Source organism: Macaca thibetana, chromosome 14, assembly GCF_024542745.1.
Source record: "Macaca thibetana thibetana isolate TM-01 chromosome 14, ASM2454274v1, whole genome shotgun sequence".
In the NCBI taxonomy this organism is placed as follows: domain Eukaryota; kingdom Metazoa; phylum Chordata; class Mammalia; order Primates; family Cercopithecidae; genus Macaca; species Macaca thibetana.
In genome coordinates this window covers 96,502,313-96,513,818 of record NC_065591.1, presented here as the reverse complement: position 1 = coordinate 96,513,818, position 11,506 = coordinate 96,502,313, and the positions used below count along the sequence as shown (strand labels likewise).

At 35.9% G+C, this 11,506-nt stretch overlaps 1 long non-coding RNA gene across 1 annotated transcript; it reads left to right on the top strand.

Annotated features, from left to right (window-relative positions):
* The first annotated feature begins 6,502 nt into the window (after window positions 1–6,502).
* Window positions 6,503–9,078, top strand: LOC126936266 (uncharacterized). The gene is made up of 3 exons (XR_007719415.1): window positions 6,503–6,760; window positions 8,186–8,379; window positions 8,717–9,078. It is a non-coding gene; the product is annotated as an uncharacterized LOC126936266 (long non-coding RNA).
* Window positions 9,079–11,506: the final 2,428 nt, after the last annotated feature.

Sequence of the window (11,506 nt, the reverse complement as noted above, 5' to 3'; positions counted from 1 at the left end):
GGTGAGAACATGTGGTGTTTGGTTTTCTGTTCCTGTGATAGTTTGCTGAAAATGATGGTTTCCAGCTTCATCCATGTCCCTGCAGAGGACATGGACTCATCCTATTTTATGGCTGTGTAGTATTCCATGGTATCTATGTGCCACATTTTCTTTATCCAGTCTATCATTGATAGGCATTTGGGTTGGTTGCGAGTCCTTGCTATAGTGAAGAGTCCGGCAATAAACATATGTGTGCATTTGTCTTTATAGTAGAATGATTTATAATCCTTTGGGTATATCCCAGTAATAGGATTGCTGGGTCAAATGATATTTCTGGTTCTAGATCCTTGAGGAATTGCAACACTGTCTTCCACAATGGTTGAACTAATTTACACTCACACCAACAGTGTAAAAGTGTTCCTATTTCTCCACATCCTCTCCAGCATCTGTTGTTTCCTGACTTTTTAATGATCACCATTCTAACTGGTGTGAGATGGTATCTCATTGTGGTTTTGATTTATTTTTTTTTTTTTGTTAAGACAAAGTGTAACTCTGTCACCCAGGCTAGAGTGCAGTGGTGCGATCTGGGCTCACTGCAACCCCCGCCTCCGAGTTCAAGCAATTCTCCTGCCTCAGCATCCTGAGTAGCTGGGATTACAGGCATGTACTATCACATGCTGCAAATTTTTGTATTTTTAGTAGAGATGGGGTTTCACCATGTTTAACAGGCTGGTCTTGAACTCTTGACTTCCAATGATCTGCCCACCTCGAGCTCCCAAAGTGTTGGGATTACAGGCTTGAGTCACTGCACCCAGCCGGGAAACAATCAAACATTTTATTTCCAGATATGATCATCTACGTAGAAAATCAACTGACATCTACAAAATAACTATTAGAAATAATAAGTGAGCTTTGCAAGTTTGCAAGGTGCAAACTTTATATACAATAAATAAATTCTATTTCTATATACTAACCATAAACAATGTGAATAGTATTTGTAATAATATACATAAAAATGCCTACTGATAAATGTAATGAAAAATGTAAACAATATAAAGCATTAATGAGAGAAATTAAATGAGATAAAAATAAATAGGGAAGCAGTCCGTATTTATAGATGAGAAGACTCAATATTGTTAAAATAGCAATTCACAAATTGATCCATATTCAATCTGATTTCAGTCAAATCCCAGCAGTTTGTTTTATAGAGGTTGGCAATGTAATTCTAATATTCATATGGAAATTCAGAGAACTTAGAATAGCTCAAATAACTTTGAAAAAGAACACAGTTGAATGACTTACACAAGCTGACTTCAATGCATACTATAAAAGCTGCATTAATCAAGAAAGTATGATATTGGCATCAAGATAGACAAATAGATAAATGGAACAGATTGAAGAATCCAGAAATTGATTTTCAACAAAAGTACAAAGACAATTCAGTGAAGATAGAATAGTCTTTTATAAAAATGATGCTGGATCAATTGAATATTCACATGCAAAAAAATAAAAGAACTTTATACCTTGCATCATGTACAAAAAACTTAAAACTATTAAAATTCCTAGAAGATAACAGTTATCTTGAATTAGGCAAAGATTTCTTATATAAAGTCACTAAAGCCACACATATATGTGAGAAAAAGATTAATAAATTATATGTCATCAAAATTAAGTATGTTTGTTGATCAAAAGACACTGCTAAGAGAATGAAAAGGAAAGCCACAGACCAGAAGGAAATATTTGCAATTCACATCGTTAGTAAATGATTTGTATGTTGAATATATAAAGAACTTTCAAAATAAGAAACAAACAAAAAACGTATTAAATTAAGGGCAAAATTTTGAACTGACTCTTTAAAAATGATATGAATGCCAACTAAACACATACAAGTATGCTGAAATTATTAATCATTAGGGAAACTGAAACTAAATTTAGAATGAGATATCTCTACACATCTAGTAGAATGTTTACAATAAAACAAAACTGACCCCACCAAGTGTTGTGAAAGATATGAAGCCATTTATTTCATTCACAGGTATTTATAGAAGATAAGCAAAAACATGTCCATAGACAAGGTTGTTCATAGCAACATTATATGTAATCCACAATACCTGGAAACAACCCAAATTTCCATCAATAGATGAATGTGTAAACAAATTTCAGCATAATGAATTACTGCTCAGAAAGAAAAATGAATGAACTAATGATATGCAAAAGGACTTATAATGAGATTCAGGAAACACTGTCTCAAATACGGCACCTTGACATATTGAAGAAAAGCACAGAAGCAGACATGTGACTCTGAACTTACCCAACCCTCACCTTCTTCTCTTAAACAGGTCATGAGACCTTCATGTGAGAGCTGCTCTCCCTGTACCTTGAGGAAAGAAACCTCTTTCTCTCTGAAGATGAACAGTCACAGAGAAGTATCTGAATAAACACATCTTACTAAGTTTCCCCCAGTTTATTATTATTAGATCACACCCCCTTTGTCCAGTATATCCACTTTTCATCAAACCTAGTATAAAATACAGTTGACCCTTGAACAACATGGGGGTGCTACGAGCACTAACTCGCTACACAATAGGAAAACAGCATATAACCTTTGACTCCCCCCAACTTAACTACTAATAGCCTACTGTTGACCAGAAGAAGCCTTGTCGATAATACAGATAGTTGATGAACATGTATTTTGTGTGTTAATGTATAATACAATGTATTTTTACAATCCAGTAAGCTAGAAAACACAAAATATTGTTAAGAAAATCATAAGAAAATACATTTATAGTACTGTATTTGCTTATGCTGTGAGTTTACCTCATGTGTTTACAAGATGAATCGTCTGTCTGAAATGATGAACAAAGGCAGCTGCAGACCTCTATCTAGAGCACATGTCAAGCAATTCAACTTTTGCTTAAAATTCTATGACTTTTCTCCACTTCTTAGGGGCACCTCCAGCAGCACTAGTAGCGCTAGTGGCACTTTGCGTGGTTCCGTTATTAAAGATTCAAGGTATTGCACTAAACAAGATGAAAAATACACGAGAACTGCAAAACATCACTTTGTACTGCAATATGCAATTTACTGGAGAGATCAACTGCTCACTGGAAGATGATTCACCTCACCTAGCATTTTAAGCAGATACATGCAACACTTATTAATAAGAGGAGTTGACTGCAAAAATATTGCAGTAGTACAATATGTACTACACATAATTTATGCAGTTATAATTTAATATCACATTTTTATGTTTGTTTACATTTCTCTCTACTACATACAGCTGTGCTACATATGGTCTGTAAGTGTGAGCATAAGTTTTGGTAAGTTTTACTTTTTGCAATAGATTTGTGTACATTTTGTGAGAATTGATGAAATATACTAGTATCTACGTATGATTTTTTTCATTTTTGACATAGCTTTTCTTTTTTTTTTTTTTAAATTTATTTATTATTATTATACTTTAAGTTGTAGGGTACATGTGCATAACGTGCAGGTTTGTTACATATGTATACTTGTGCCATGTTGCTGTGCTGCACCCATCAACTCGTCATTTACATCAGGTATAACTCCCAGTGCAATCCCTCCCCCCCCCCCCCCCCCTCCCCATGATAGGCCCCGGTGTGTGATGTTCCCCTTCCTGAGTCCGAGTGATCTCATTGTTCAGTTCCCACCTATGAGTGAGAACATGCGGTGTTTGGTTTTCTGTTCTTGTGATAGTTTGCTAAGAATGATGGATTCCAGCTGCATCCAAGTCCCTACAAAGGACTCAAACTCATCCTTTTTTATGGCTGCATAGTATTCCATGGTGTATATGTGCCACATTTTCTTAATCCAATCTGTCACTGATGGACATTTGGGTTGATTCCAAGTCTTTGCTATTGTGAATAGTGCTGCAATAAACATACGTGTGCATGTGTCTTTATAGCAGCATAATTCATAATCCTTTGGGTATATACCCAGTAATGGGATGGCTGGGTCATATGGTACATCTAGTTCTAGATCCTTGAGGAATCGCCATACTGTTTTCCATAATGGTTGAACTAGTTTACAATCCCACCAACAGTGTAAAAGTGTTCCTATTTCTCCACATCCTCTCCAGCACCTGTTGTTTCCTGACTTTTTAATGATTGCCATTCTAACTGGTGTGAGATGGTATCTCATTGTGATTTTGATTTGCATCTCTCTGATGGCCAGTGATGATGAGCATTTTTTCATGTGTCTGTTGGCTGTATGAATGTCTTCTTTTGAGAAATGTCTGTTCATATCCTTTGCCCACTTTTTGATGGGGTTGTTTGTTTTTTTCTTGTAAATTTGTTTGAGTTCTTTGTAGGTTCTGGATATTAGCCCTTTGTCAGATGAGTAGATTGCAAAAATTTTCTCCCATTCTGTAGGTTGCCTGTTCACTCTGATGGTAGTGTCTTTTGCTGTGCAGAAGCTCTTTAGTTTAATGAGATCCCATTTGTCAATTTTGGCTTTTGCTGCCGTTGCTTTTGGTGTTTTAGACATGAAATCTTTGCCCATGCCTATGTCCTGAATGGTACTACCTAGGTTTTTCTCTAGGATTTTTATGGTATTAGGTCTAACATTTAAGTCTCTAATCCATCTTGAATTAATTTTCGTATAAGGAGTAAGGAAAGGATCCAGTTTCAGCTTTCTACTTATGGCTAGCCAATTTTCCCAGCACCATTTACTAAATAGGGAATCCTTTCCCCATTTCTTGTTTCTCTCAGGTTTGTCAAAGATCACATGGCTGTAGACGTGTGGTATTATTTCTGAGGACTCTGTTCTGTTCCATTGGTCTATATCTCTGTTTTGGTACCAGTACCATGCTGTTTTGGTTACTGTAGCCTTGTAGTATAGTTTGAAGTCAGGTAGCGTGATGCCTCCAGCTTTGTTCTCTTGAATTAGGATTGTCTTGGAGATGCGGGCTCTTTTTTGGTTCCATATGAACTTTAAAGCAGTTTTTTCCAATTCTGTGAAGAAACTCATTGGTAGCTTGATGGGGATGGCATTGAATCTATAAATTACCTTGGGCAGTATGGCCATTTTCACGATATTGATTCTTCCTATCCATGAGCATGGTATGTTCTTCCATTTGTTTGTGTCCTCTTTGATTTCACTGAGCAGTGGTTTGTAGTTCTCCTTGAAGAGGTCCTTTACATCCCTTGTAAGTTGGATTCCTAGGTATTTGATTCTCTTTGAAGCAATTGTGAATGGAAGTTCATTCCTGATTTGGCTCTCAGTTTGTCTGTTACTGGTGTATAAGAATGCTTGTGATTTTTGCACATTAATTTTGTATCCTGAGACTTTGCTGAAGTTGCTTATCAGCTTAAGGAGATTTTGGGCTGAGACAATGGGGTTTTCTAAATATACAATCATGTCATCTGCAAACAGGGACAATTTGACTTCTTCTTTTCCTAACTGAATACCCTTGATTTCTTTCTCTTGCCTGATTGCCCTAGCCAGAACTTCCAACACTATGTTGAATAGGAGTGGTGAGAGAGGGCATCCCTGTCTTGTGCCAGTTTTCAAAGGGAATTTTTCCAGTTTTTGCCCATTCAGTATGATATTGGCTGTGGGTTTGTCATAAATAGCTCTTATTATTTTGAGGTACGTTCCATCAATACCGAATTTATTGAGCGTTTTTAGCATGAAGGGCTGTTGAATTTTGTCAAAAGCCTTTTCTGCATCTATTGAGATAATCATGTGGTTCTTGTCTTTGGTTCTGTTTATATGCTGGATTATGTTTATTGATTTGCGAATGTTGAACCAGCCTTGCATCCCAGGGATGAAGCCCACTTGATCATGGTGGATAAGCTTTTTGATGTGTTGCTGAATCCGGTTTGCCAGTATTTTATTGAGGATTTTTGCATCGATGTTCATCAGGGATATTGGTCTAAAATTCTCTTTTTTTGTTGTGTCTCTGCCAGGCTTTGGTATCAGGATGATGTTGGCCTCATAAAATGAGTTAGGGAGGATTCCCTCTTTTTCTATTGATTGGAATAGTTTCAGAAGGAATGGTACCAACTCCTCCTTGTACGTCTGGTAGAATTCAGCTGTGAATCCATCTGGTCCTGGACTTTTTTTGGTTGGTAGGCTATTAATTGTTGCCTCAATTTCAGAGCCTGCTATTGGTCTATTCAGGGATTCAACTTCTTCCTGGTTTAGTCTTGGAAGAGTGTAAGTGTCCAGGAAATTATCCATTTCTTCTAGATTTTCCAGTTTATTTGCATAGAGGTGTTTATAGTATTCTCTGATGGTAGTTTAGCTTTTCTTTTGTTTTGACATTTCTAGACTATGCAGTTCATCTGGGAGTTTTCCAAATTCTTGCAAATCTCTAAAAAGTTTTTTAATACATTGGTTGAAAAAATTTCCATGTCTAAGTGGATCTGCACAATTCAAACTTGTTCAAGAGTCAATTTCATACCCAAGTTTAACTGTTTATTTTGGTTTTCATATCCTTATGAGGATTCCCGTGTTATGTAAAATATATTACATGGTTGTAGGTATGTGCTCTACCCTGAGAAGAACATAGGCCATTTGTTTCCACCCACGAGTCTTAGTTTTTAGATATGCATATGCCAACCTGAGAGGTACTGAACTAATGTAGCCATGCTTTGTGTGTTCTAGCCCTGTTTGAAAGTTCTTTTTTGTCTAAGGAAAGGAAAACAATTCTCAGAGAACTCATCTAGAATAACATCCCTGTACTTTCTTATGAGAAAGAGAAAGTTGCTTGTTGAAGCCTTTGGAGACAGAAGTTTTAAGGTGCTAAGAAAGAAAAGTAGATCACTATTTTTTCTCTCACAAAGCTGTGTCTAATTTCCACACAATATGAAAGTCGTATCTCTTATGTCACTACTAATCTACATGCCATGTTCTACCTTGTGTTTTTATTACATTTTTTTATTTTTTTATTTCAATAGGTTTTTGAGGAACAGGTGGTGTTTGGTTACATGAATAAGTACTTTAGCCATGATTTCTGAGATTTTGGTGCACCCATCACCCGAATGGTGTACACTGTACTCAATGTATAGTCTTATTCCTGGCCACGCCCCACCCTTTCACCTGAGTCCCCAAAGCCCAATGTATCATTCTTATGCCTTTGCTTCCTCATAGCTTAGCTCCCACATATGAGTGAGAACATTTGATGTTTGGTTTTCCATTCCTGAGTTACTTCACTTAGAATAATAGCCTACAATTCCATCCAGGTTGCTGTGAGTGCCATTATTTTGTTCCTTTTTATGGTTCAGTAGTATCCCATGGTATATATATACACACATACATACATACAACATTTTATTTATCCACTCTTTGATGTGCATTTGGACTGGTTCCCTGTTTTTGCAATTGCAAATTGTGCTGCTATAAATGTGCATGTGTAAGTATCTTTTTTTGTGTAAAATTACCTCTTTTTTTCTGAGTAGATACCTAGTCGTGTGATTGCTGGATCAATGGTAGATCTATTTTTAGTTCTTTAAGGAATCTCCACACTGTTTTCCATAGTAGTTGTACTAGTTTACACTTCCATCAACTGTGTAAAAGTGATCCCTCCTCACTGCATCCATGACAACATTGATTATTTTTGATTTTTTTATTATGGTCATTCTTGCCGAAGTGAGGTGGTATCGCATTGTGGTTTTGAATTTGCATTTCCTGATACTGATGTTGAGCATTTTTCCATATGCATTTTGATAGGATTGTTTGTTTTCTTCTCGCCTATTTGTCTGAGTTCTTTGTAGATTCTGGACATTAGTTGTTATACTGTTTCCATGTGTTTGGACAAATGTATAATAATATGCATCCATCATTATAGCATCATAGAGAGAATTTTCACCACCCTAAAAAAATCCTGTCTGCTTTGATTATTCATCCCTTCCTTCTTCCTCACCCCGGAAAACACTAATCATTTTACCGTCTCCATAGTTTTGCCTTTTCTAGAATGTTATATAGTTGGAATCATACAATATGTAACCTTTTAAGCTTAGCTTTTTTCACTTAGTAATATTCATTTGATTTTTCTCCATGCCTTTTTATGGATTGATAGCTCATTCCTTTTCAGCACTGACTATTCCATTGTCTAGATGTAACACGGTTTATTAACCTACTGATGTCTTGATTGATTCCAGTTTCAGGAAATTATGGATAAAACTGCCATACGAATCTATGTGCAGGTTTTTCAATGGATGTATGTTTTCATTTTCTTCAGGTAAATACCAAGGAACACAAGTGCTGGTTCACATGGTAACAATATGTTTAGATTTGTAAGAGACTGTCAAACTGTCTCCCAAAGAGGCAGTACCATTTTGCATTCCCACCAGCAATGAATGAAGAGTTCCTGTTTCTCTGATCCGTGGGGATGCTCCTTGACTTACGATAGGGCTATGTCTGGACAAACCTATGGTAAGTTGAAAATATAAGTCGAATGTGTGTTTTTGACTGAGAGTACTTTCAACTTACCATGGATTTGTCCAGACATGATCCCATCATAAATTGAGGAACGTACTGAATGTGTATCACTTTCACAACATCATAAAGTGAAAAAAAAATAAATCTTAAGTCGAAACATTGTAAGTAGGAAACCATCTGTATTTGGTATTCACAGTGTTCCAAATTTTGGCCACTTTAACAGGTAAGTAATGGTATCTCCCTAGCATTTTAATTTGCATTTCCCTGATGACGTATGATGTGGATGTGAAGTATCTTTTCTTTTTTTTTTTTTTTTTTTTTTTTGATATAGGGTCTCACCCGGTCACCCAGGCTGGAGTGCACTGGTAACTCACTGCAGCCTCTAACTCCTGGTTTCAAGTCATCCTCCTACCTCAACCTTTCAAGCAGCTGGAACTACAAGCACATGCCACTTGATGTCTGGCTTATCTATTTATTTATTGGTAGAGACAGGGTCTTGCTTTGTTGCCCAGTCTAGTCTTGAACTCCTGGCCTTCAGTAGTCCACCCACCCCAGCTTCCCAAAATGCTGTGATTATAGGTATAAGCCACATGCCAGGACTCCTGGAGTATCTTTTCATGTGCTTATTTGCCATTTGTGTATCTTCTTTGGTGAAGTATCCGTTAATATCGTTTTTAAGTTATTTGTATATTTTGGATAAAAATCTTATCAGATGTGTCTTTTGCAACTATTCTGCCCCAGTCTTGTCTTTTTATTCTCTTAACGGTGTCTTTCACAGACCAGAAAATTTTAGTTATAATAAAGTTCAGCTTATTAATACCTTCTTTCAATTATCATGGCTTTGGTGTTATATCTAAAGAAATTATAGCCAAACCCAAGGTAATCTAGATTTTCTTTCTGTTATCTTCTAGTGGTTTTATAGCTTTATGTTTTACCTTTAGGTTTGTGTCCATTTTCAGTTAGTTTTTGTGAAGAGTGTGAGGTCTATGTCCAGATTCATTTTTTGCATGTGAATGTCCAGTTGTTCCAGTGCCACTTGTTGAAAAGACTATGTTTTCTCCTTTGTATTGACTTTGCTCTTTTGTCAAAGATCAGTTGACTATACTTATGTGGGTCTATTTATGGGTTCTCTGTTGTATTCCATTTATCTATTTGTCTATCCCTTCATCAGTACCACACAGTCTTGATTAATATAGCTTTATAGTAAGCCCTGAAGTTGGGTAGTATCAGTCCTCCAACTTTGTTCTTCTTCAATATTGTGCTGGCTATTGTGAGTCTTTTGCTTTATACAAATTTTAGAATAAGTTTGTTGATATCAACAGAACAACTATCTAAGATTTTAATTGGGAGTGCATTCAATCAATAAATCAAATTGAGAACTGACATCTTGATAATATTGTCTTGCTATTCATGAATATGGAGAATCTCTCCATTTGTTTCATTATACTGTTTTCTATACCTAAACACAGTTTTTCTGATGTAGATATAGTACATATTTTGTCAGATTTATGCATAAGTATCTCCTTTTGTGGGTGCTATTCATGAATATGGAATATCTCTCCATTTGTTTTGTTATACTGTTTGCTATACCTCAGCACAGTTTTTCTGATACAGATATCGTACATATTTTGTCAGATTTATGCATAAGTATTTCCTTTTGTGGGTGCCAGTGGAAATGGCATTGTGTTTTTAATTTCAAATTCTACTTGTTCATTGCTGGCATAAAGGAATGTGAATTGGCTTTTTGTGTATTAATCTTGTATCTTATATCTTACAACCTTGCTATCATTTCTTATTAGTTTTAGAAGGTGTTTCTTCTTGTCGAGTCTTTCAAGAATTGACTTTCAAGAATTTCAAGATATTCTACATAAACAATCATATCGAATCATATCATCTGTGAACAAAAAGTTTTATTTATTCCTTACCAATCAGTATAGCATTTTTTTTTCTTTTTTTGTTGTTGTTGTTGCTGTGTGTGTGTATTTTTTTTTTAAGACAGGGTCTTGCTTGGTCACTCAGGTGGTAGTGATGTGATTGCAGCTCACTGCAGCCTTGACCTCCCGGGCTCGAGTGATCCTCTTGCCTCAGCTTCCCAAGTAGCTGGAACTACAGGCACATACCACCATGCCTGGCAAGTTTTTGTGCTTTTTTGTAGAGATGGGATTTCATCACGTTGCCCAGGCTAGTCTCAAACTCCTGGACTCAAGCAATCTGCCTGCCTCAGCCTCTCAAAGTGCTGGGATTACAGGAATGAGCTATCGTGCCCTGCACCCCTCTACCCCCTCCCATCGCCTTTTTTTTTTTTTTTTTTTTTTTTTTGGTCTTATTGCATTAGCTACAACTTCCAATATGATTTTGAAAAGTAATCATGACAGGAGATATCCTGCCTTGTTCCTCATCTTGTGGAAAATCTAGCTTTGCACTATTAAGTATGTTAGCTATAGATTTTTTTTGCAGCTATTCTTATCAATTTGAGGAAGTTTCTCTCTAAGTTTACTGAGGTTTTTTTTTTTATCATGAATGAGTATTGAATTTCATCAAATGCTTTTTCAGCATATATTAATATGATCATGAGATTTAAATTCTTTATCTTATTGTAATGGATAACATTAATTGATTTTTGACTGTTGAACCAGCCTTGCACACTTGGGGTAAATTCCTCTGGTCATGTATATTATCCTTTTTGTACTTAAAAAAATTCAATTTGCTAACATTTTTTTGAGTATTTTTGCATCTATGTTTATGAGCGATATTGACCTGTAGTTTCCTTGTCTTGTAATGTCACTGTCTAATTTAGGTTTTAGGGTGATGCTGTCCTCATAGAATGAAAGTCAAAAGTATTCCTTATGCTTTTATCTTCTCAAAAAGTTTGTAGAGAATTGGTATTGTTTCTTCCTTCAGTGTTTGGTAGAATTCGCCAATGAATATATATGGGCTGGTATCTTGGAAGGTTATTAATTGTTGATTCAATTTCTTTAATGAACATAGGCCCATTCAGATAGTCTGTTTCTTCTTGCATGTGTGGTTGACAGATTCTTTCACTAGTGTGTTGACTATTTGGTATAGTCAGTGGGTGTAGGTTACAGTTGTTTTCATATATTTATTTTTCTTTTTTAAAGAA